Source organism: Chionomys nivalis, chromosome 6 (genome assembly GCF_950005125.1).
Source record: "Chionomys nivalis chromosome 6, mChiNiv1.1, whole genome shotgun sequence".
Classification (NCBI taxonomy): Eukaryota; Metazoa; Chordata; class Mammalia; order Rodentia; family Cricetidae; genus Chionomys; species Chionomys nivalis.
In genome coordinates this window covers 30110315-30133983 of record NC_080091.1, presented here as the reverse complement: position 1 = coordinate 30133983, position 23669 = coordinate 30110315, and the positions used below count along the sequence as shown (strand labels likewise).

General features: G+C 43.4%; 1 protein-coding gene across 6 annotated transcripts in view; it reads right to left on the bottom strand.

The window, feature by feature from the left end:
• The window catches only part of Grb10 (growth factor receptor bound protein 10), a 121078-nt gene that overhangs the window by 86406 nt on the left and 11003 nt on the right, over window positions 1-23669 (bottom strand). Inside the window, exon 1 of one of the 6 annotated variants that reach the window (XM_057771520.1) lies at window positions 23354-23412. The exons of the other annotated variants lie outside the window; for them this stretch is intronic. The gene's annotated coding sequence lies outside the window, so the exon portion shown is untranslated. Of the gene's footprint in view, window positions 1-23353; window positions 23413-23669 lie in introns of those variants that run through there. 6 annotated transcript variants of the gene reach the window in all.

Sequence of the window (23669 nt, the reverse complement as noted above, 5' to 3'; positions counted from 1 at the left end):
TTTTAGTGGTCTTGTCTCTCTAGGTCACTGGTGGTGGGCGAGGCTGGGGAAGGATGAGGAATCCTCTTCAAGCCAGAAACAGCAGGTACAGAATTTAAACCCCAAAGTTGGCTGAGGCACATGCTCTTGATGGAAAAAAGAGCAAAGCACAGCAAAAGTCTGGAGAAAGTTCCCACATGCCTTCCAAATCCACAAAACAGACAAGGCTTTATAGTAAAATAAGTTTGGGTTTTATACAAAGCCAAAGGCTTGGCTTTCCCTAATATGTCTTCAAGCCTTTAATCTAGCAAGGCAGCTCTCTAAAGCAAGGTGAAAGGAAGCGCTTTTTCCATGACTTAACTTCCCTCCCATGCTTTATGCTTTCTTTCCCTCCTCCTTCAACCTTGGCCCTCTATTCTCTCTCTTCATACCTTTCCCATACAGAGGAGTTGGCTGGGTCAGTGGGGTGGAGAACCTATTGTGAGCATCTGCCCATTCAGACTCACCACAAATATGGGAGCTGGGAAGTCAGTGGGGCAAGACAGGTCCCCATCTTATAGGGTCGTGCTGGTTCCTGTGTAGAGGACATATTGTAGAGGACAGGGACAGGGGAAAAGGCTGAGGCATCAGCTGAATCCTTTGCCTAGACCCCAGAGGATGCAGCTTGAGCACAAAGATCTCCTATCAGCTGGAAGATACATGGGAAGAGTCTAATGTGTGATATGAACACTCAAGAGGGCATTTCTGCTGAGAAGTACAGGTAAAGTTTGGAAAACGGTAGAATGGTGAGTCATTCTCAGTCTAGGTACCTCACTTAGCAAAACCCCAACGGATGTGATTTTTCTGCTCCCTGCGTATTTATATTAGTAATATTCTCTTTTCAATGGATGTGGTTTCTCTATCAGACTTTGAGGTAAAACAACCTGGTCACATGGAGAGGTCGGCAGTTGTGTATAAAAATCAATCTCTCCAGGGCACATGTGCTTGGTGCTCTGTGTGGCAGTGATGGAAGAGACATGGTAGAACCTTTACTAGCTAGGCCCAGGGGTAAATATTTAGGTTCTGAAAGTACTGCTTTTCTGGTAAGAGTCTGGAAGATTAGAAGGCCAGGAGAAACACAGCCGGAAGATGCCTGGCTCATGAGGTATCAGAGGAAACAAAGATTTTATTGGGAGGTGAGAAAGAGGCCATATTGCTGGTATGGTAATACAAAACAAAACAATAACAACAAAAAATAACTTGGCTACATTCTTCCCCTGTCCTGAGAACTTGTTTCAGGATGAATTTAAAAGCAGTAGATGAATTTCTTTAGCAGAGGAAATTGCAACCTGTGGCATGTTTAGTCGTCACTCTTGGTATTCACATCCACAGGGAGGGACAGCAATAAGTAGAGCAAAAAGAGGTTTAAAAAAATGTGAAGTTTGGTGAGGAAAGTATGTGAGCAAGCTTAAAGTTTCAAAAAAGAGAGGGGAGATGACAAAGTATCTTCACTGAAACAACAGGAAAGCTACCTGATGGCAAGATCCTGCCCATAAAATCTCTAACTGGAGAAAGCCTAAACCCAGACCTGCCACTGCAGGGACTTCCTGCTCAACTGTGACTGTTTAGGGAACCTTCAGGCCAGCACAGAGCCTGCTGCAAACTGTGCTGTAAGTGCACTAGGCTCCATTTAGAGATGGCAGAACAAAGGGGCAGTGCCATCCTCATGGCCCCATCTTTTCAGGCATAAAAATTAAGTTAGAAGAGTTCATTGTTCCATGATTTTGGAGAGCATCGGATGCCAGGCAATGAGTGCCAATGTTGCAGTCCCTACAAGGAGGCCCTGAGAGGCCATGATGTGAAGGTAAGCATCCAAGTTTCAGCGAAGACCTCCAAGATACTGGAGATGCTGAGACCATAGGATACCTGCTAAGGCAACTTACAGGAACCAATGAGGTAGAGCCAGCTTAAGAGATATTATTGTAGTACAGGCAGCAGAGCTGGAGTGTTGGAGCTACCTAGTCATTTGGAGTCGACTCCATCAAGACTCAGATGCTAGACATGGAGCTCAACGATTTGGTGTTTGCCTTACTGGTTTTGTTTTGGTCGATCTTTGTTTGCTACCCCCCCCCAATTCCTCCCTTTTAACATAGAATTGTTTACTTTGTACCACTGTATAATGGAAATATGTGATTTATTTAATTTTTGGGAGCACACTCAATCAAGACCCAGTACGGAGTCTGGCACTATTAGATGCTATAAGGACTATCCAAGTTGGATCAAATTTGCATCTTGAAATTTACATGAACCTACAGGAGGCAGGAGCAAAATATTATTACTTGATTGTGAAATGTCCCCAACAGGCTCGTGATGCCACTGTTTGAGAAGATTGTGGAACCTTTAGGGCATAAAGTCTCACTGGGCAAAGGAAGCCACTGGAGGTAAGTCAATTCTACTTCTTCTTCCAGACCGTGGATGTCATGTGACCAGTCAGCTTCCTGCGCCTGTTGTCCCATGCCTCCCCATGATAAAGGAATAAGTCCCTCAGAACCATAAACCATATTAAGTCCTTCTTCCCTTAGATCATTTGCTGTCAAACAACAAAAGTAGCTAAAACAATGAGCAAGAACAAGTAAGTAGATTCTAATGAGCATTGTGGCTGTGAAATCTGTTGTTATGTATGCATAAAGAGCTGGAATTGTGAAAGCTTCTGGCTGTAATTTTTGCCAACAGAGAAATACAAAAGTTTGTCTTATATATGTTTCTGCCTAATGATACTTTAAAACAGCAATAATAAAATATCTGATGACAACTAGGCCATAGTACAAACATTGGTTTCCAGTATAGAATCCTTGTCTGACTTCCACCAGGATGCATGTTTCGTATTTCTGCAGGTGTATCTGTGACTGACCACAAAGGTCTACAAAATAATAGATCTGGAAGCTTCAGCAAGTAGTATAATTTACAAACAAAGAAACCTCAAATATTAAGTATCAAGAGTGTCTAGCTTCTGAATGTCTTGATGCTGCCATCTCTCCACAGAAGGATATCTATTGACACGTGTCAATCTATGGGTGACCAAACAGACCACTACCTTGCACATATGAAGTACAGCACGTTTGAACTGGTGTGCTACTGCTAAACTTATTAACCTTATCTGGTCTCTGTACCCATTATAACTGTTACTCTACTCTTCGTCTGACACGTACTCCGTATTGTTATCTACTTCCCAACACACCACTCCCAACATCTGTACATGTTCCAAGGACCAGACCACACTTTATGATATCAGAAGCTACAGAGATTGTGCCTGAACTGAGACTGCTAGATTTTGATCTCTGTGACTTATCTTAAATGCCACATTAACTGCTTCTTGACTTGCGCTATACTATCCTACTGTAATACTGGCCTTGGCACTGCTTAGAAACAGTAAGATCAAGCTTTACGTCTAATGATCCAACACCCTCCAGTGCCAGAAATGTACTAATAACCATGAATATTTCAATATGATTTCATTCTCTGGAGAAACTCTTGGTTTATAGACCCACTGGCAGTGACCAAAATTAAAGCACCATGATTTCATGATTAGCAATCAGATCTTTCTTCAGTTCTGACTGGTGTAATAAGTGAGAATTAACCATTTGTTTCTGAACCCAGAGAACAATAGTAAAGAGATGGGTCAGCAAATCGAGAAGAAACAGAAGACTGACAAACTACCAGACTTTCAAAGATCACTCAGCTATGGTCCTTCCATTTCAGGAAAGTGCTGCAGCTTTTTAAATACCCATAGATTTGACTTCTAGAAGGTACTGTGAGAATTCTGAGAATTATTTTCGATTTCTGGCTGAACCTCATAAGGGCCCAATAACAAATCCCTAAACATCGACCTAAAATGCACCAGCTATGTGGGAATTAAAATGTTTAAATAGGAAACTAAAAACCAAAGTAGGACTGGTTATAGTGGTGGTGCGTGCCTGAAATTCCAGCACAAGGGAGGCGAAGTAGGAAGACCATGAGTTTGAGGCCAATCTGGGCAACATAGCAAAACCCATTGGAAAAAACGGGGAAAAGCCAAAGTAGAAGTTTCTAATTCTGCCAAGATGGCGCAGTGCCGTTCCTCTTAGGCCCTCCTACTATTACTACAAGTCCTAACTCTAAGCAGCAAAGGAAGACCTAAGGAAGTGGTAGGAAGAGGCAGGTTTCCTTGGACCTCCGACATAGCAAGCACCTCAGACGAGGTACTGGGCAACACCAAACCAGAACTGCTGGAGGATTTCAGGAAAGAAAGCCTGTTTCACTGACCACAGGAACAGTATGTAAGAGTGTGCCCAACAGAACCAGGTTTTTTTATTTTTTAACAGTACCTCCTAGCCAAGCACTGATGGAAAAAGATGGACCCCTACCACTAATTTTAGGGAGACATTGGGAGTAGTATTCCACTCACTCCCAGATTCTGACATGGCTTGAACGGTAAAAAACAGGAAAAGTGAGACCAAATCCACTAGCAGTTTCAGATGCACAAGCATACCTAATCCAGTCAGTCTAGTGCCAGGCGAGACCCCTAACAAATGGGCTCAGGGATATTGAGGGATTCTGGTGGTACCCCGCTGGGCTGGTACTGTCTAGAGACTACCATCTTCTCCTACAGCCATTTCCTCATCACACTGTCTTAGCCAGGATTTAGGATGAAATGTAGAGCCAGAAGCATAGGCATACCAACATTAACTGGTTTTCCTAAAGTCTAACATTTCCAACCCTAGACCTAGCCTTAAAGAATTACAATAGTCAGAGCTATCTCAGCGAGTTTAGCGTAGATGGGGTGGCACTTCAGACCACAAGCTCACTCAGCCAGTGAGGCTCACATTTGACAGTTGTGGGAGGTGTGCAAGCTGGCCATAGTAGTACATACGTATAATTCTAGCATTCAAGAAGCAGGACAGGAAAAAAAAAATCAAGAGAACAAGGGTATCTTTGCCTATATAATAAGTTCAAGGCTAGTTTGAGCTCAATAGATGGTCTCATAAACAACCTCTCTGGAAAAAAAAAATCTTACAGCTAAAAAAGCCTAGAAATTACTTCCTTGGGGCAATGTTTGGTGGGCCACACCCTAGTCACTACTCACTGACACCTGTGAGGACTCAAAAGTTGTCAATAAGGTTCAGGGTGTGTTACTGGGAGAATGCTTCCTTAGTGCATGTGAGGTCCACGGTTCAATCCCCAATACCAGAAAAACCAAATAAAATAAACATGGCAATGGATATCTACAGACCCAGCTCTTGGAACCCAGATGAAAGGTGGGGCCTGCCACAGCACAAGGCCTTTCCTGCCAGGAGGCCCCATTACTTAAGCTGCTATTGATAACCACATTTCAAGTCAGAAAGGCCAACTGTGAAATGAGTTTTCATTTCCATGCCATGTCCACATCAAGCAGTCCTGATCAGGCTATTGGAATGCAGAGGCTTTGAGGAAGAGCTCCATTTGAATGATGTAACCAGAAAAGAAAAACACAGGAGATGCAACTTGGTCAGATGATCCCAGTGGGACCAGGAGTGGTTAGAGATGGCCTTCTGCCTATTTCAGATGTGTCTCTTCAACCCTGCAAAGGCATGCCAGAAACAAAAATAGACCTACACCTCAAGGAACCTCAGTGTTGCTCACAATAAATTCTTGTTGTGGAGAAAGACTCTCTGGTAATATTAACGGGCAGAGAGGTCCAAGGGGGGAGGCTTTTACTGCTGGATGTCACAGCACCAGTTCTGGCCACCAACTTAGGATCATCCTCTCTAGGTGTATATCAGCCTGGAACTGGAGGCACTGCAGGCACTCTCTATAATGAGCAGTTGAAAGCTAAGACACCACTTTCTAACCGTTCCCTGGGATCTCACCAAATCCTTAACACCCATACTCATCTGTGCCATGAGGAAGATATGGACCTCTGTCCTGAAAAACCCAGTCTGTCCCACCACACATTCTGTCCACCCGGATAGCAATTCAGAACATTTGTGACTAGTCAGTTTATTCTTGGGTTGGCATGGATGGGAGGTGGTGGGGTTCCTTAGATCCTTCCCATCACCCCTGTCCCAGGACCCAAAGATTTATGAAGAACTTTGGACTCTCAAGCTTGAATATTATCTGTCTGGAGAGAAACAAGAAAAGTCTATCCATGCTCTTGCAGGACTTAGAACACTTTATGTAAAGTAATTCAACAGCTCCCCATGAGGCTACACTTGAAAGGAAGGGAAACCATCCCAGAATACTCTATCAATGGCTGCGGATATCAGCAAAGTCAACTGATGGAGTCCAGTTCGCTGGCCCCACATGAGCCCCTCCAACCTGGCTCCTCCCTGTAATGGGCCAACCTGTGTTTCCAAGACATTCATATGTTGAAGTCTTAACCCTAATACTTTAAAGTGTAACTGTCTTTGGAGATGGGTCATAGAGGGGTAACTAAGTTAAAATGAGGTCATGAGGGTGGCCCTGGTCCAATATGACTCATGTCACACCCTTAGAAGAGGAGGTTAAAACATAGACATACAAAGAGAAACAAGTGTGTGAAGACAGAGAGAAGACTACGCAGAGAAGTCAAGAGGAGAGAGAAGCCTTAGGAGACACCAACCCACCAACTCACAATAGACTTCCAGCCTCCAGTACAAAACAAAATCTGCAGTTGGGTCTTCCCCTCAGCTCCAAAATCAGAAAATCCAAGCAGTCATTATCAAACATGCTATGAACACGTATAGATTAGAATGCTCAATCTGAACACACTCAGGACTAAAAACTGCTGAAGATATAAAAGAATATTTCTTCTCCCAAGAAGATTGTTTGACTTTCCAAGAACAAAACATGAAAGTAAATCCAGACAAGAAGTAGGTTTCCACTGTCATGTCTACTAATTTTAGGGATGAGTACCTAAATATACCAGTGGCTTCCAGCTCACTGCCTGGGTGTCTCCCTTATTCGAAAAGCAAGTGACTTTCAAGGATATAGAGCATAGAACTATGTCCTCCTAAGAGGCAAAAGTTTACCCAAAATTTAAGTTTTGAGCTTGGTTCAAATTTCATATCACTTTCAGAGTCCCCCTAGGCTACATTCATACCCTTGACCTACTCCAAAGAGTAGAAATATGCCTGTTTCTCAGATCAGGTACCAGTTTATGGCCTGGGTAGAGTTGTTGGGGACTCTTGGCTCAAAGAACATTGAGTGGCCCATGAGCTTTCTTACAGGAGGGATACAGAGCAGGAAGGCCTGTAGTCTGATGTCTAGCCCCCATGATTTGCTCAGATTTACATATTCAAGTCTTGTGTGCCATTTACATATTCAAGCCTTGTGTGCCAAATAGCCTAAGGTCTTATTCTGAGCATGGGAAAGCAGTGACAAACCCTTTCCCTGCAGCAGATAGACAATTCATCCTTCTCCTAAACCACAAATCCTTTGCAGGATACTGGGCTGATAAAAGCCCATCTCGCTGTGTATCTTAATAAACTGTACTAAGATGCCACTGTATTTCAATATTTCTACGTGATGCAAACAGTAACTAACTTGGTAGAGTGGTTGTTAGCATAGAGCAAGGGTGTAAACAGAGACTCACTCAAGGCTGCTGCCATTTCCACTGGTCTATCTATGATGTGGGTGCTCTGAACAGGAAAACTCAATGAAGGACAGATCAACAAATTTTTCCTAATTGTTAAGGGTGAAAATAAGACCCTTGCTATCTCTTACCTGTCAGTTCTCCTAGGCATGTTGTTAGAAATCTAGGCATGGGACTCACAGAGCCCTAGTTTGTCTCCTGACATTACCCTGACTCAGCAGGCTACATCTGGGCAAATTATTTGCCTCACTGAGCTTCAGTGTCCCTAGTTACAAAACAAATATAAAGTAGAATATCCCTTATAGGATTTTTGTGAGGATTAATGCACATAAAGACTGAGGACAAGCTCTAATCATAAGTAAACATTAAATAAATACCTGCTGTTACCATCTGTGACATAGAAAATGGTCCCCCATTATCAGATAAAAAGTCGTTAGCTTTGAGATGGCCCTGAAAAACAGATTTAAAGCCGCTAGAAGGACAGCTCATGGATCACGTCTAATTCTCATACTTGGAGATTTCCACCCCCATTGGATCTAACCTTTTCCTGGATTCTGGTAGAATGCCCCAGAGTTACTTCCCAATGCCGGTGCCACACATGTGCCTTCAGATTTAGAGACTTGCTGTGGGAGCACAACAAGTTAATCTCGAAGGTAAAATTAAAAAATTTAGGAAGCTCACCACATCAATTATTTTTGTCTAGTTTCAAGAAAATAGATGTTAAACTTTGTATTTGGAAAAACAAAACACTTTTTAAGTCTTACAAAATGAACTGAGTAATATACAACCCACCACAATGACCTCAGGGTTGATCCATAGTCACAGAGCCTATACAAACACCTCTCCTGAGCACTGTTTACCATGACCCCAGACCTGCCACAGGCTCTGGTAATGTTCCAAAGCAGACCAACATCATGGTCATGGGCTGACCTTGACCATCCTGTGGGAAACAGGCACCTACTGAGTTCAGATGAAATTCCTTTATCTGTCTTCCTTTTGGTCAAGAAAACATGTTCTCATGCAGCTGTATAGTTGGACAGCACAAAAATTTAAGATCTTACTAAGGGAGATACTAACCTGGACAAAACAGATATCTTAGCTTACTCCAAGATTTTCCAGAAACAAGGTACTCCTTGATTCTTGTTTGGTATCTTTGGTATCTTCCAAAAATTCCTGAGCTAACATAAAGTGTTCCCCTGTCTAGCTTTCACACACTAAATATTTAGAGTAATAACAGTGACTATTTAGACACGCAACAAATTCCAACTTTCACAACAAAGATATTCAACCTGGTTGGCCACAGGGAAGCCTAGGCTTTTTGAAAGGGGACAGAATAAATTTTAAAAAGCAAATTCCAAATTGGAAAGATACCAGAGACTACTGTGTTTTCACAAAGTAAGGTACTTAATAGGATAGATTAAGAACTATATGAATAAATAGGAATGGGAGAAAAGGTAGATTTCTAAAAAGCAATCACAAAATGTCAGAATGCTATGGACAGAACATATGGGCAGTTTCAAAGTGTATCAACAATTAAATACAGGAGATATTGTATAGTTGTGGTGGTGCAGTTACCCAGCCTGTGTAGAGCCCTGAATTCGAAAACCAGCATCTTGAAAATAAAGAGAAGAAATCTGGGTAGAAACTCTATTAGTAAAATACCTGCTGTGCAAGGATGAGGGTCTGGATTGGGGCCCCAGAACCCATGTACAGCGTTAAGAATGCGAACCACAGATTCAGGGAGAGATCTTGTCTCAAAAAATAAAAGGTGAAGTACATGTATGTATGTGTGTGGCATATTAACAAGTATGTGTTCGTGTGTGTGTATATATGTATATGTGGGAAACAGGTCAATGTCAGAAATCTTTATCAATTGCTCTCTATCTTACTTTTGGAGGAAGGGCTTCTCACTGTTGTGGTATGAATGAAAATTGTTCCCCATAGGCTCATGTATTTGTACATTTGGTGTGCAACTAGTATCCCCATGGTTTGGATGTAGAGCTTTGATGGAGTAAGAAAGTCATGAGAGTAGGGGTTTAAGAGTTCATAGCCTTGTTCCACTTCACTCTCCTGGTTTCCTATCTGAGAAAGTGTGATCAGCTAACTTCCTACTTCAGCCATGTGCTTCAATGACTTTCTCACCACCATTATGGACTCTACCTCTAGAACCATTGGCCAAAACAAACTCTTTTAGGAAAGAACAGAAAAGAAACTAATAACACTCACTGAACTTGGAACTTGCCAGTTCATCTAGATTGGCTGGCCAGCAAGAACCAGGGAGCCTCCTGCCTCCCTAACACTGGGATTACCTATGGGTATGGCCATGACTGTTTTTTATGTAAGTGTTGAAAATCCAACCTATTCTTGCAGAGCAAGCATTTTACTGACCGACATGTCCCTAGCCTCATTATTATTATTTTAAAAAGAAAAATATGGTTAAAAGAGAAAGTCGAAAATCCAAAGCACATTGGCAAAAGGGAAAAAAAAATATCCTCTGCTTGCTTGAAGATTTTGGTGCTAAAGTATGAAACACTACATACCTGTAACATTATACACGGTATATGCTAGAAACTTCCAGCAGACAACACACACACACACACACACACACACACACAGGAAAGGGGAAAAAGGGGCAAAACAAGGCCATTTCTATTACACCAAAGGCAAAAAGCCCACCCATCATGAAATCTAACTATCCCAGGGGCCAAAGATCACATGATGAAATCATAAACAGAAACGCAAAGGGAATACTAAATAGGAAAAGAGATTTTGAAAAAAAGATCATTGTTATTTACAGATGAAATGGATAATCAATTAGTACCAAGGTAAACATTCAATAAGATTGCAATCTGGCAGCACGCTGCAACCACTCTCTTTCTATATCTCACTAGCAACAGGGTAATTAGAAAATGTGATGGTAAAAATTGTTCCACTCACAAAAGCATTAAAATAACATATTCCAGACAGAAATAGACATAAGATTCTTGGAGAAGAATGGAAGGCTTTCATGGAGGAACCTGAAAGAGCAGATGTAGAAACACACTCCCTTGGTTGGAGGAAACTACTCCTATTACCATTCCTATGGGACAGGGCAACGCAGCTCAATTCACACCCAGTCTTCAGAGAGTTAGTTTCCTTGCTGAAGAGACATTCATGTCCACAGAACACATAGAAGACTTTGAACAACCTAAACTGACCTGCTGAAATCCTCACCTCTTCAATTCTGTTCACCTACTGGGCACCTACCAAAGTGCACCAAGAGCCCTCCTCCATTCCTACATGCCTTTCACTCAACCCACCAGCCTAACAAAGCTCAGCTATAAAAGCAACCAAGAGCCATCCACTTCTACCTCTACTGCTGCCAGCAGTGGCTGGCTTCTCTCAGACATAGAAACTTATTTCATCCCTCAGCATCCTCATAACCAGCCCATCCCCCAGCACTGCAGAGCCCATGAGTTAAGTACCAGCCAAATGCCATCCCTACCCATCTTCTGCTGAGATATCAAAATATCTGAGCCTAGATAATTTATAAATAGAAGTTTATTTGCTCATGGTTCTAGATGTTGCCAAGTCCAAGTGCATGGCCCTGGCATCTGCTTGGCATCTGGCAAAGGCCTTCTTGGTTCATCAGAACATGGTGGAAGCATCACATGGTGAAACAAAACATACGCTAGCCTGCATCTAAGCTCTTTTTCTTCTTCTTCTAAATTCCCTAATACCATCATGGGAATCTTATTCCTCACCTAACCCTTACTACCCATTCAAAGGAATCAGATCTCTAGAGACTACTAACATATGAACTTGGAAATTTAGTTCTCAACAAGCATGCAAAGGGAAAATTCAAATCATAATCCTTACTGTACTCTGAATTCACCCAAATGTTCAATGGAAGTTGAACACTCCATGGTGTTCCTGCCTCTACTTCAGGCTGCCTAAAAATAGATAGCCCTCAATTGAATAGCCTTGCCTATCGCCTCCAGGCATGCCTGTTCCTATATCCTTGGAATATTCTGTCCTCCAAAATACTTCCAACCATCTACCTTTACTGCCTAAAACCCCTCAGTGCAGAAGCAAAGCTTCTATCTGCCTCAACTGTTCCATTGCTCCCTATGATATGGACCCAGCCTACAAACTCCTAACCCATTCCACAGCAGATCTGGTGCTTAACCTTCTCACTTCCTCTTCCTTATCCTATAAAAGCAGGTCTATTGCTGCTGTTTTTCCCTTGTGGACTCATTTTGTAGTGATTTCTTCATTAAAAAGCCACTTCAAGACCAGGACTACTACTACTCTATGTCTTAGGACAGGACTAAAAGAATACATTTTTAAAAGGCCCCAGAGGGGTCTAATCCAGTGTACTAGTCTAAGGCACTCTTAGAAGGTGGGTAGCCTTCTAAGTATGCAACAGAAGAGGAACAGTGCCAATGAGTCTCTGGTCTTTGACAGGCAGCCATGGAAGTGGCTGGGAAGCCAACCTCTATAGGCAAAGGAGGTAACCTCTCTGTCTTGATTTCTTTCCCTCAACACTAAAATGAGAAGACAACAGTCTCAAAATGTGAACAAAGTAGCTGAAAGGTGCTTCATATTGGTTGGCAGAAGGAAACCAAGTGGAACGGGTGGGAAAGGCTGAGGAGAAGAAATAAGAGGGCATCATGTTTATAAAAGCACAATGACAAATTGGTGTGTGGTCACATCTACAATTCAAAGACACCCCCCCCCCCAACACTGGCCACTACACAGAAGAGACAACAGGCAGAAATGGGAATCTTACTTTGCCAACCTGTAGGCTGCAAGTTTTAAAATATGGACCAGGGGTGACTTATCTAAGACTTAAAATCCTGCGAAGTACGAGGGGTTTTAGTCAAGGTTCAAACTAGTGGTCTTTACTCTCCTGTCTTGCCAGCCTTCTTTTGTAAAGGGCAGGAAGGGCCCCATCTGCTTCTGCCCTTGAGTGGCTCTCCCTCCCTCCTCACACCTCAACACAATGGGCCTATTAAGTGCTTCAGACCAAGTCACATGAACACTGACTACACAGACCCTGCTCTGTGTTTTGCTTCCAGAAACCCGGAAGAACTTAGCCCTCTATTTTCTTGTCTTTTTTATTCATCCTTTTCTTCCCTTTGTCTTTTTTTCACTAAAGGAGATGTATTTTAAAAAGAAAAGCACAGAGAGGGAAAGTGATGAAGGGCGGCACTGGAAGCAGCTACAGCTCGAGAGGCAGCAGAGCGGGTGGCGGGATAAGATGGTTCCTCCTTCCATCTGTCTGTCTCCTGTTCCTTCTCCTCACGGGGCATATCTCTGGAAAGATGGGAGTCAGAGCTCTCTGGGTACTTTATTAGCTTACTATCAACACTGGCTATGTCACCCCACATTCCTCAAAGTCCAGCAACCTTTAGCAGCACTGCTATTTTAAATTCTATCACATCTTTCCATCCAGCATATTCCACAAGCAACTGGAATGGACAGTAACAGTTTTTCAGAACCAAGTATATACATGCAAGTGTGAGGAAATCTTGTCTTTCAAGGAATCAAGATTTCAGCAAAGACAATGGGAAAAAAGAACAGCAAGAAAACAACTATTAGTGACTCTGAAATGCACTCTATTGGACTGATCAAGGTCTGATAAAATGTAAGGAATAGACATAATAACTAAATTTACTTCACTTAACAATATAACCTATTTGTATTATGTTTCTAAAAAATTGGCAGCTGTTTAGAAAAAAACTACTAATAATCTTTCAGTTTATCTTTGCTGCTCAGATGTTGCAGTAGCTTATCGAGTCTTACTGCCTTGAAGACCAGCAGTGTGAGGAAGAAAATCTAGAGACAAGAAGGCTAAGCTGTGAGCCCTTCTATTCTTTGTCCTACAGTTCCAAAGGTGACACCCATTTTCCTCTTCTGGATTGGATCTAGCAGGGAATGAATAAGGTTACTAAGATGATAGTTGTGATTATATTAGGCTTTGGAATTCACTGATATAAATCTCATTACTGATTTAATTAATCATTATTAATTATTGAATTAATACTTTCTGGGTGCTCATGACATTCTCAGGCTTAATAGCCTTGGTTCTGTCTCTAAAATGGGTCCTAACTTTGCTTCCTTAAGCCTAGGAACACAAACCACAAGCAGTATCACCAACTCTTATCATTGTTCAAGACCCAAGAATGGAGAGTTCGGAAAGACAAACAGCTTGTGGCGTGCATGGTCTGCCATTACTTTTATCAGTTCTGCAAAAACTGCAAGTAAGCAAGTGTTTGAATATGTCCTGACTGAGTTTACCCTCAGGGGTATGGAAGGGGACCTTAAGCTGCTGACCTTTGCACTTCAGGCAACAAAGTCCTCTGATGATGATCTGTTTTCTTGGGAACACCCTTCCTTCTAGACCTCTTACAATCTTGCATGTACCCCACTACCCCCTGGTCATCCAACCACTGCCAAGCAGCTCTATTTCGCTCTTAAGTACTTTTGGATGGCACGGGAATGATACTAGCAAGAGTGACTGAAGACAGCGCTTGTCTGTCAGTAGACCTCTTCAGATCAGAGTTCACGGCACATGTTCAGCAAACAAGGGACAAGGTAGAAACAGCTCCCTGAGTTCATTGTGTCAAGCCCCCCAGACTTGAGTAAGGTAGAGCTTCTGCACCCCTCAGGTACAACCCTGTCTGGTCCCATTCACTTTTGTTACATGGTTGATGAAAACTGGTCACTTCAACCAGTTCCTCTTGAGGGGGGAAATGGCTTGGGTCATCAACATTTCCAGGCTGCTCCTTTATCTTTACCCATGGACACAACAGAAACATGGGAACCCTGAGAAACTCAGCGCTTCAACTTAGTGACCAGGAAGATATCGCTAAAGCTGCAATCGACACCGTAGACCTAGATGCCTCAATGAACAGGCAGGTTCTGGTAGGATATTGTAGGGGCCAAGACCCCACTAGGTCTCCAGGTTCCTGAAGCACCCCCATACTCCTTGGAGCACACATGATAGGCCTCATGCACTGCAACAAGAACCCTCCAGGACTCAGGAGGCGTAATTACATTTAAGAGACTACAATGAAATCTTCTTGCTTCTCTCTCAGTTTTGCCTACGTAGAGGTTGAATATTCTGGATTCACAGGGCATGTGATTGACAATCCAGCTTCTTTCTTCTACACTAGGCACTAAAAGGACGTGAAAAATGGCCAGCAGTGTCTCTCTTCAGATTAAAAGAAATATTAATTTATTTCCATAAGTGACATTATACTTATGTTGTTTTAAAGGGAGGGAAAGCACTAAAATATATTTGCTTTGATGTCTTAAATGTCAAGTACTGACAGATGTAGCTCATTTGGTAGTGTGTCTACCTACCATGGATAACCCTGAATTTATTACCCAGCACTGCTCAAAAACTCTGGGTATGGTGTTGCATGTAATACTAACATTCTGGAGACAGAGGCAGAAAGAACAGAGATTCAGGGGCATTCTTAACTAAATAGCAAGATTTACCTGAAAACAAGGAGTGGGGGATGAACACATTTATCCATTTACCCACAGTTCTTCAGGCTCCTTAGTCATTTTTAAGGACTAATGGGTCTAAAATGTCTAAGAATTTTTTTCACATACAATGTCCACTGTCTCTATAGACCCCAAACCTGAAGTAGCTCCCCTGAAAACCAAGACCTCACCCTTCTGGACAAGTCACACACATCGGGAGAAGCAGAAGGAAAAATGTCACACTTCTAGTATTTCCAGTTTCCAAGAAAATTCTAGCCCTGCCTCTAGTTGAAATGCAGCCCAGATAACTGACAGCCTCTTAGGGGTGGACAACACCCCGAGGTAGCGAGAGCTCATCCATCTTCCCTTTGTCTATGTGAACTCAGAGGCTAAGCTCAAAAACATTCATTGGAATCCCAAATTAGATCTTCCTAGCTACAGAGGAGCAGCACTGCTCAGCTTATACTGACACAAACTATCTGTGTCCATCTGTTCCAAATGTGTGACGTTAAGAGGCCAGAATTTGCTGCCTGGGAGGAATGAACCGTGAGGCTCCAGTGAACAACTGTGCATCCCAGGCCTCCCAATGGGTTGGAACATCCAACCACGTTCTGCCTGTGGTCAGGTCACCACATCCGGGACTGAGCATAGCTCTTCAAGGATCTATTTCTGACCTGGGAACATGAGGCACTTTCCAAATGGGGCAAGGGCCTCATCACACCTCTTACTTTTCCTGAGGATTTGGTATAGTACAGTATACAATGTTCTCCCCTGAAAGGCCAGAGTTGGCCCTGAGAGAGGGTTACCAACTCAACCTAATTTTAACGTCGTATGGATCTGATGGTAAATGAAGAGTGCTTAAGAGACTTGATGGCGGTGTGCATGTCCAGACAATCTTACTTGCCGCATCGTTATCTCCACGGCCTCAGAAATGGAAAAAAGATTAGAGTAAGGAATGTTGTGAATCATGGCACACATGTTCCAAAGTGACAAACACCCAACAAAGTAAGTTACAGGGACCCACGGGACTATCAACCCCTATGGATTCTTCCTTGAAAACTATCGGGGTGGGGAACTGAAGAGCTTCTACCCAATATTGTGCTAGTATTGTGAAAAGCCCACAATGATGCCACACTCAATAGTGAAGAGTGAAAGCATGTCCTCTGGGACGGAGAACAAGACACGTCCTCCCCTTTGCTACTTTTATGTAGCACAGTTTAGTTCCGAAGTCCTAGTCAGGACAAGCAAGAGAAAAAGTAGTGACAGAAACAACAAAGGCACCTAACTGTAAAGACAGAAGTGAAGTTATCTCAGTTCAACTCGGAGACAAAAGTACAGGGAAAAATATATCTTCGTGATGAGATTTGATAATGGTCCAATCAGATATGACTCCAGAAGCAGAGCCAGTAAAAGACTGAAACAAATTTAACTTCATCACAAAAGAGGGGCTTGGGAATATAGTTCAGTGGTAGAGTACCTGTCTGGCATGCGTGAGGCTCTAAGTTCACCCCACAAAAACTACAACGACAAATAAAGGAAAAACAATGTTCATTATAGGACATTTATCCAGATAAAACTCATAAGAAAAATACATCTACGGTGACTGATCTTCAGTGTCTGTGAGAACCTGAAATTCAACAACAACTTTAAACATCAGTAAGACACCACTTCATATACTAAGATGAGCTTAGTATCAGCATGGTGAAAGTGGAAAGGGGGAGACTCTAATATATTGCTGGTAACAATGTAAAATGGTTTGGCCACTGAGGAAAGTCTGGCAATTCCTAAATGCTAATCACAAAGCTACTAAATGGTCAAACATTTCCAAATCTGGATAGAAATGTCACAATCTAGTGGTTGGAAAAAATATAACATCAAGGCACCAGTAGTTCTGCTGTCTTCACTGCTCCTGGCTTTCAAGATGGCAGCTGACTGCTCTGCCATCCATAGGGACAAACATCTCTACATGCACTAAGAGCAGTTGAGAGCAGATCTACTCACTCAATCCTTCTTACTGAAGTCCAAATCCCATTCAGAAGGTCTCTGACCTCATGATGTTCCCTATCTCCCAAGAGCTGCGATTTTTAGTGCTATTGCATTAGTAAGTAAGTTGCAACCCAAGAATTTTGGGGCATACATTTGGACCACTGTGGTGCACTTATCTACAAAAATACTAATTGCAATTAAGTTGAATACTTTGAATGGGTAAATTTCATGGTGTGTAAATTATACCTCAGTAAGTGTGACTGTGTAAAAATGAAGGGAAGAGAACACTACAAAAGGCTACTGTCATGAAGTAATAGGCAAAACAGGGAGTTCTATGTCCCACAACTTCAAGCCAGTGTAATCGCTCCTCCCCTCAGAGTATCACAGTACTTTGTAGCACAGTGAATTTTCTGGAAAGCACAGCCACAAAGAACCTGTATTAGCCCACTGTTTCTAAGCTTCCTGGGCCATGAACCTTCAGGAAAGCACTAAGTTGCCCAATATCTCAACGTGACCAGGATGATTCTTGATAAAAAGGTGACAAGGAATGGGGCCCAAAGTCCAATGGGCTCTATTATTACATCCATTGAGCAACTTGAATAGGCATGAATACAAGAATTCAGTAGGGCTTTTATTATCCAGGCAGGTATTTTGGTGTGAGAATTTTTTAAAGGTAGCACTAAAAAGGGGTGGAGTGGATCAATAAATATAGAATGTAGGGTCACATGCACAAGTAAGATGAAAGCTAATTTTATGTCATTTTCCCTAAGATGGTTAACAATGAGACATTTTAGACCTACCTACCTTTCAGGACACAGCAAACCTCATCACAGAAGACAGGGAAAGAGCGCAGTCTGCAGCTTCACTAGGACATCTTTGTTGTCGTGGTTGACACTGTGAAAGGCCCTTTCTGGTCCTTACCTGTTTCTAAGAGGTGAAGGCATGGGCCCCTGGAGAAGCAAGGTGTTAAGCATACAAGTGTAAAGCGAGCTACTCAGTGATAACGTGCTTGGGTAACGAGCCCAAGACCTGCGTTCAATACACCCAAACATGGCAAGGAAGACAAAGGCAACTAGTTTCCTAAGCCATTCAAGATTCAAAAGATTCCAAGAATTGCACTGTTCCAAATGAAGGAAGAGCTACTTCACAAAATCTACAGGAATGCAAGTGTCCAGCAGGACACTCCAAATATTTATAACTGAAAAACTGATTTATAATTGAGCACATGTAAGAGTGTTACTTATGACAATATTGGACTAGTCACAGCAAAATTTTGGCAAATATTCCAAGGTTAATAGCACTATTAATGATAGTTCTTAACGACTGAAGTACCCTTAACAGAAAATTTCTAGAGAAAAAAAGCACGGGAGGAACCACCCTAAGGCCTTATTGCACAAAGCCTGGTTGGTCACTTCGCAAATGCATAGGTGTCAAGCAACACCGGTCAGAAAATCAGACCTGGGCCCCACACCACACCTACTGCAGATTTTAGCAGGGCTCCGAGAGACTTATGCATGCCAACCTTAAGGAGTACTACTTTCAAACAGCGAAACAGTGTTAAATATTAACAGTTAACAGTATTAACATTTAACTCGTCAGAACTGAAACCTGCGAGCTCCCTTTAAGACAATAAATAAATATTAATAGCGAGCCTCCCTCCTTTCTCATAGCTTTAATTTCTGTGGTTTCAGTTACTTGTGGTCAACCAAGATCTGACATTAAATGTAAAATTCCAGAAATAAGTAAACTGTGCCTAATTTACAAATAAAATTCTACCATAGATATGAATAGTGCTGCCATAGTTTAGTTCTAAATGTCTTTCAAAAAAAAAAAAACCCACATGTTAAAAGATCTTTACCTTGGAGCTACAAAAGATGGCTGCATCCTTTAAGATGTGGGGGGGGGGTTAGAGGGAGATTTTAGCCTATGAAGGGGCTCTGAAATGTTCACAGTGTGAACACTTTGCTCTGGAACACATTCCCCTCATCATGGTGTACTATGTTGGCACAGGCCCAAAATGGAGACAAGCAACCTCTGAATCCATGAGCTAAAATGAGGCTTTTTTTCCCCTGATTTCCCCCAAGTATTTGCAAAGTGTGATAGAAAGTGATTAACTCGCTTCCTCTGGGGACCCTGGGGTGCACTCCTATGGATGAGAGGGACTCCTGGGCTGCTCTGCTTTCCTGGTGAGTCACCCTGACTGTCCCTGGACTCTTTTCTTACCGCTTCACTTTGACTTCATGATTCCATCACTTTCTTTTCTCTTACATTTGTGATAGCTGCTGTGACAAAATGTCGGCCACAGCAACTCCCAAGAGGAAGGGTTTATTCTTGGCTTATGGCTTGTGAGGGTTCTGTCCATCACTGCAGGGAAGGCACAGTGGAAGAACAGCACTGTGCTGCAAGAGGGCGAGGCAGCTGGTTACATTACAGCAAGAAGTAGAGAAAACTGCAGTGGGAACCAGGTCTACACACTAAGCCATAACCTACTTCTTCTGTTTCCTGAAGGCCCCACAATCTCCCAATGCAATGGCATCAGTGGGGGACCATGTGCTCAAACACAGGAGCCAAATTGTAGCCATTGCTTTCAACCTAGGTTGGGGAGAACAGACTGATTCCTCAAGCATCTGTTGAATGTGACAGGAGAGGGTCCTGTCAAAAGCCATCAAGGCACTCCTTTCAGTTCTCACCCCACTTACGTGCTAACCCACCGCTTGAGCTTCTATCAGCCATCACGGCCATGGCTAGCGAACACAAACAGCTCCTGGCCTAGCACCAAAATGGAGAGAAATCATGTGTAGGTGACTTAAAGTCCCATTTATACCATCAGGATTTTCTTTCCTCTCTGATATCAGGTTTCGGCCTGAAGCATCCTGACTTCACCCCTGGTACTGCCTGATGCCCGCAGGCAGCTTTTCACAGACTAGGAATATTCCTAAACAAGTCCCAGCTCAAAGAAGCAGGAAGGCGGACCCCCCAAATGTCAATCAGCTACTTCCCTATGCAAACTCCTCCTTTTCTTACTATTTAACTCCCACCCACCTCAAGGGGAACAAAGTCTATTTAGCTGGAAACAAGGAAGGAGAATATGCTATTGAAAAAAAAATTCAAGGCCGGGCGGTGGTGGCGCACGCCTTTAATCCCAGCACTCGGGAGGCAGAGGCAGGTGAATCTCTGTGAGTTCGAGACCAGCCTGGTCTACAAGAGCTAGTTCCAGGACAGGCTCCAAAACCACAGAGAAACCCTGTCTCGAAAAACCAAAAAAAAAAAAAAAAAAAAAAAAAAAAAAAAAAAAATTCAAACCTCCATAGGAAGGGTTCAGGAACTGATGGCTTCAGGAATAAGGCAAAATATTGGGTCAATGGGTCGATGCCAACTGCATACACAATTCTTAACATATAGCAGCTTGAAAGCTTAAAAATACTGTACTTGAACAGCACTTAACACACCCACCTACAGAGCATCACTGCAGTTCAGTACACTATGGGATGTTAGCTTCATTTTCTCACAGCTGACTAGGAGCCATGCTTGTTGCCTCAGTCCAGAAGTATGAGAGAATATTACATACAGCACATCACTAACCCAGGAAACAATCAAAATTCAAGGCAGACTTTCTACTGAATGCATAGATTACACCATAAAGTTGAAAACATTTTAAGTCTGGGTTAGGAATGATAAACACAATACTCACTTATGAAATTCTCAAAAAAAATTAAATTAAAAAAATTGAGCCCAACTCTCATGTCCTGGACCCTCTGTCGTGCATTCTATGGATTACAAACAAACAGACTATCAAAACAAATTTGGACGCGATGAGTGACCGCACCAACTGTCAGATTTGCCTTTCAGTGCCCTGCACTGGTTGAAGCTGGAATCCTGGGGCCTAGGCCAACTCCTTTTTTTAAATATGATGAAATAGAGAACAAGATGGCTCATACAAAGGCCTCTTATGACACACTCTCCCAGACCTCCCAGAGTCCAAAGGGCTCCGACTGCTTCCACACCACCCCTCATTTTGCTGTTGTCCCTCTAGTTAGGCAGTAACTCCACCAGATGAAGGTTGCCAACCTTTTGCCCTAGTACCCCAAACCCCACGTGGTTACAAGGCTCAGACGCAGCATCTCTCCTCCAGCTTCACGTTCATTGAGAACCAATCATGGGGGCTGGTGAGATGATTCATCAAATAAAGGCACTTGCATTCAAAGCACAGTAACCCGAGTTCAATCCCCAGGTCCCACACAGCAAAAGAAGAGGACTTAACATTGTCCTGTGACCACCACACATGGTCTGTGCACGAGTGCCCCACCCCCATAAATAAAATGCATAAATTTAAAAACAGTTTTGAAAGAATTTCCAATGGGTCTCACAGTGATGGTGGATTCTGTTCTCAGATCCAGCAGGAACCAAGATGTGTCTGAAGATATGCGCTCCAATGCCATACCCTGGGCCTCCCCCTATCCTGTCACCTTGGGCATCATTAGACCTCAGTCTCTCAAGTGTGTGTGTGTGTGTGTGTGTGTGTGTGTGTGTGTGTGACTGTGCTAGTCCAAGAAAGCTTCCTAAGACATTCTTTCTAAGTCACCAGTATGAAACTGTCTGGTTTTTGTGGGACCACAAGGGTTGAAAGTCAGTGAAATTCAGACTGTCGCCTAAATGTCACCTAATTCTAAAATTCAAAAGATGCACTGTTCTCTGAAATTTTAGAAGCCCAGTTCTGGGTGGTAATTACATGATGCGAGAAGAGTGGCTGGGGATGGAAATCCTTAAGAGAGGGTTTAGAAGCAAAAATAACTCACATTTTAATTCTACCAATCTGGCACTTCTCCCACCCCTTCAAACTGGTAGTGAAATTGCCATTAACTCCATCTGCCACCTTCTTCCAACCGTTAGTGCACGATTCTCAACACTGCCAGGCAGGATCTATCATTCCGTTTTCTAGTCCAGATAAAGGGAGGGGTGAGAAGCGCAACAGGAATTCAGCCCTAGGTCCACACAGGGACCCCACACCTACCCCACAATTAAGCGCATAGTTGTGTGGAACCCGAAATGGGAAGTGTCACTTACCTGATGTAAAGGAAAAATCCCAATAATCCCATCCCCCCAGCCTACCATCACCCCCATCCTCACCCCATTTGCTAAAAAAACAGAGGGTCTGGGATAAAAGGGAATGGCATAGGGCCATTACTAAAATCAACCAACCAAACAAATCCCAGCCCAGCCAACACTGCTGAGAGAGAGAGAGAGAGAGAGAGAGAGAGAGAGAGAGAGAGAGAGAGAAAGAAGAAAAACAAACAAACAAACAAACAAACAAACAAAAAAACCAGGAACATGCAAGAAATAAAGGCCGAGTCCGAGCACCCTGGCTACCAACAGGTCAAAATCCCTGCAGTCATTCACTGCGTTCCAGATTCAGACAGAACGAAAATGAAAAACACTCACTTTTTACCCACTGGTCCAGGAATGAAACTATTTGCTAATATAGACAGCAATGTCCCCAGCCAGTAGCTGCCTGAGTGAATGTTCCGTCCAGTTCTCTTATCAATACACTGGCAGCAGCTCCCACCATCAACAGAAAAATGGCAGCTGATGAGAAGGGCAGTCAAAATGTAAACAGGTGATCTGTCTGAAGATCTACGTCAAGGAGTAACGGAGAGCTGCTACGGTCATGTGGACAATTTGCTGAATTCAATTAAAAACATAAAACCGACGACAAAATCTCTATCACTCAATTTTAACTAATTGCTATTTTCTTTCAGTGAAATATGAGGTTTTACGAATAAAGATACACAGTGAGAATGTGTATTTATCCCAAGCTCCTATACTATACTAGACTACTCTCCACCGTGGTTTAAAAGAGGACCAGGCTGATCTTAGATCCTATTTTTAACAGAGAAAAAAGGTCCAGTCACCCCAGATGCTCGTGTCTGCTCACAGACCAAGCTGGTTGGTACAACCACTGCCCACCACTTGGCTGCGAGCAGATGCTACGTCTCCACGTTCCAGTCACAGGTTTACGTGGGTACAGTTACTACTTGTTACATAATACTTTAAAAAATCGAGATTAAAAATGGTTACATAAGACTATCCTACAGCTATGGTCTACCCAAGCTCGCGCGATCCCGGACCGTAGGCGAGCCGGCAAGCGAGCCGGCAAGCGAGCCAGCAGCTAGCAGCGCAACAGCGCGCCGAGCCCGCGGTCATTCGTGCTCGCAAGCTCGCCGGAGCTGCTCACCACTCAGACCTTTGCAGATCTCGGGAGGCGAACCCTTTCCAAACGACCACCGTGACTTCAGCTTGTCTCCTTGTACCCCCAGATCCCGGAATGTTGCGGATGACGGAGCCTACCTGCGTACCTGGAGAGCCGGCCGGCTAGCACAGCCTTCACCACACGGGGTCGCTGCGTGCGCGCTACCGGCCGGCGGACAGCTCGCGAACCCGGCAGTGCCCAGCGCGTGGACAGCGCTCCACATGGACAGCGCTCGGCCGCGCGGCTCGCTCGGGTTCGCCACGGCTCCGCCCCAGCTAAGGACCTACAGCGCAGGAGGAGGACTCCGGGGCTTGAGAAGCGCAGAGGCCGGCCAGGCACGCGCCGACAAGCGGCAACACGCGCTTGCCGCGCCGATACGCGGCAACACGCGTGCCGACACACGAGCTACACGCG